A 3831-nucleotide genomic window follows, 5' to 3' on the forward strand; every position below is an offset into this window, starting at 1 on the left:
ATTTTGACAGTAGAAGAGAAATAATGAGGAAACTAGTTAATAAAGGAAGGAAAGTGGACAAGCCCAAAGATAGCTTCTTCCTGTGTCGACTATCTGACTCACGATCTACATTAGCAGTCCCTCAATTAAACTTTCACTTCTTGATGGTGTCTATATAGAAAATTCCTCACTGGAATTTTCACATAGATTTTACCAGGAATAGCCAATACAGTCTTTAGCATAAGCAGAGATGAAAAAATTTTGATGTTTAGTTAAATCTTGGATAATTTGCAACTGAGTTCAAATAAAAGAAACTAAGTTACACTATGGCATGTTTAAACAGAAAAAGATATATTTATGACTGAGAAGCAAATTCTGTTAAGGCAAGAATGAAAGGAAATTGGGAACAGTATCTTCAGTGAAATCCACACCACCAAACACCATGGACATGCAAAAAGTTATGTCCTTCCACTAGATACTAGGTGGAGCATCTGGAACCCAGGCCTACTTGGCAAGGAATAGTATATCCTGTGTACCACTCCCATTACAAAAAATATTAGTTTATATTGCCAGAAGAAATCCTTGCTTCAGTCCAAGGGCCTGAAACAATAACATGTCCATCTCTCACATCTAAGGATTAAAGAGAGCAGATGTAGAGTGGAAATTTTTAATAGTAAATGGGCACTTGCTTTCTTAGTTCATGAGGTAAATAATTTTCCATCAGAAGGAGCTTTAAAGATTAACTACTCATGGGAAACTAAATATTCAGGATAATGAAATTTCTGAGATGATTTAAAACTTTTGTGCTGCTTCCAACCCATATGTATTTTTAATTTTATCATTTAAAATTTTTTTAAAAAACTCTTCAAATATGACTTAGTGGAATATAATCTGTAAATCAGTCATGAAATCAATTTAATATAGTATATTTCAATAGAATATAATGATAGAAATACCAATGTTCATATCATATAGCACTATGAGTTTTGTTCCATAAATTTCATAAATTCAGAGTGTAACGTCATACATGTTTCACTGTGTAATTATATATTGTATATATTTAATGATCATATTAAATGCTTTTATTACTGAAAGAAGTAAAACAAAACCAAAACATTGAAAATCATTCTCTCTGATTGCTTCTTAGTCTTTTGCCTCTGATCACTTGAAAACTGCTACGGCAAAAGCCTGTGTAGATTCAGGGACAAGATACTAAAAAAATAACTTTCATGTCTAGGAGACAGGACAATCAATAGCCAGAACAGAATTGGAAATATGCGTGCCACTCCCAGGCTTCTAGAAGAAATGTAATTAGAAGCTGATGCAAAACCAAGAACATCTGAGGACATCTTTCCCGTCCTATGATTATTTACCAAAGCCCCAGATGGTTGGATTTCCTTATTGAGGCCCAAATAATTATTCCAGTGACAGGGGAGGTTTGTTGGAAAGGGTTATAGTAAAGGAACACAGCCAAATTTCTTAAGTCCCCATTAGGATTAGATCTAAAATGTCCCCCTAAATGCTCACGTGTGTGAAAGGTTATTTGATCATGCCAGGGGAATAGCTGGGTTTCTAATAGAAGGTGGGGCCTGGTTTGAGTTGAGTCATTTGAGGCTGGACCCAGAAGGGCAAATCTGCCTTCCTGGCTCCTCCCTTTCTACTCTGCTTTCTGGAAGTCGTGATGTGAGCATCTTTCCTCTGCCCATACTCTTTGTGCCACAGAGGAAGTCAAACAAAGACTGATGATGGGAAGTTAAGTGAGCCTCACCTCTTTTAAGACATGGGCGTTGGCTGTTGCTTCAACGACTAGGAAAATGACTATGACACCTCACAAATTTCCTTGGAGAGAAATTAGAATACTTTGTTAAGGTCCATGTTGCGACTATTGCTGTATTTAAGTACACAGCTAGGCAGTTATATGTATGATATTATTCTGATAAAAATGTGCCCAGTTGATATTTCTCTAAGAAATATTCTCAGTTGATATAAATTTGTTTCATAATAATTAGATAACTTCCTTTAGTAGTGTTAGGTACCAATAGGAGGTAGAAAAAACCAGGTAGATAATTAAAATATCTTTAATATAAACATAAATAGGTAGTAGAAACTATGTTGCCATTTTTTATAGTATAAAAATTCTTTTTTAAAAGTTTATACAATTTTTATATAAGTTTATAATTTAAAATAAGATTAGATATTTTAATGCTGTTATAGTCTTATTACTAAATTTCAAGTCTCCCTTAAGCTGAGGAACATAAATTTGAAGAAACTGAGAGCCAGTCTGGATCTGGGCAGGGATCATGGATCTTGTGAGGTCATCACATTGATCCTCCCAGGTACTAGGGCAGAACACTTATTTTTGGCATTAAAGATGCACTAAAACATAGTTTATCTGCTGACTGAACATTGTTCTTTTATTAAGATTATTTTTATCTTGTTGAGCATTAAATTGTGAATTTCTTGAAACTAAATGGTGTGTTTCAACATTGAACACAGAAGTCAAAATATCGCTCATGAATTGACAGTATACTTATTCCCAACATTTTTCCATTCACTTACTGTACTCCAGAAACTCTTCTATGAATTATATAGCCTTTATTAATTTAATTTTCTTGAATACTCTGAGCTGGAATCTCCTCAATTTTTAAATGAGGAGTTGGTAATACTTCTTTTTCCTTTCTGTTAGTGAAACCCTCCCAGGCCTGTACGTTAGGATGTTTCAACAGTACAGACCAGAATATTGCTGAAAAAGGAGAGGCTTATATAAATTACAAAGTAATTTTATTCTTCTGTAAGATATATCTGGAGACAGGAAACCTGTTTCAAATTTTCTTCAGAATCGATGTCTTATCTTTCTGATGTATGAGAGTAGCGCAAGATTTCAATCTTTGACTCACTTCATGACCCAGTATGATCTGTGGAACTCCAGTCCTTATGTGTGTCATTTCCTGTTCCTGTAACTGAGTACCACAGACTAGGTAATTTATAAAGAATACAGTGTGTCTCATTTACGGTTCAGGAGGCTGGGAAGTTAATAGTATGGCCCGATCATTTCTTCCCAAGAGATAGCATAGTAAGAGCATCAGGTGGGAAGTTGCAAGAAAGTCAGAATTTACTGGCTACTGAACTATCTCCAATACACCATTAATTCCAATCACTTTCCAAAGATCCCATCTTTTAGTACTTTTGTATTTGTTTATTTTTAACCTTAAAGAGAAAAAATACATAAAAGTACCAATAAAATAGTTTCAAAACAGATAAGTTGATGAGTTGCAATAATTAATGCATTGCATACAGTTGTCTTCATAGTAGTTATTCAGAGTAAAATAAATGATCATGATATCATATCCAAACAACATTAGTACAAACCTTTCTAGCCAATGAATGAAAAGAAAATAGCTGTAAAATTGTAACTATCTTGTGTGCACATTTTTTTCTTTTTCCTTTTACCCTATCATAGTTTGTCTTCTTTTTTGTAACAGTTTCTTCCCAATTCATAATATTATACATTTTGAATATTATTTATTTGTTTAGTTTCTCACACTAGTGAGACAATGCTAAGTTTATACATATGGGTCTGGTATTTTTCACTTATGAGTATGGTCCAAAGTTGCATTCACTTACCTATAAAAGTCTCAAGTTTATCCTTTATGGCTAAGAGATATTTTATTTATTTAAAAATTCTTTTTTTTTATCAATTTCTTGGTTAATGGAAATTTGACTTATTTCTAAGATCTACTACTTATTACAAATTGTGTTTTCTACAAACATGAGTGTACCTGTATTGTTCTGGCATGATGTTTTTAATTTTTCTGCAAAGATACTCAAAAAAGGAATATCTGGATCAGATGG

The sequence above is a fragment of the Octodon degus genome, unplaced genomic scaffold, assembly GCF_000260255.1.
Source record: "Octodon degus isolate 3935 unplaced genomic scaffold, OctDeg1.0 scaffold00040, whole genome shotgun sequence".
Classification (NCBI taxonomy): Eukaryota; Metazoa; Chordata; class Mammalia; order Rodentia; family Octodontidae; genus Octodon; species Octodon degus.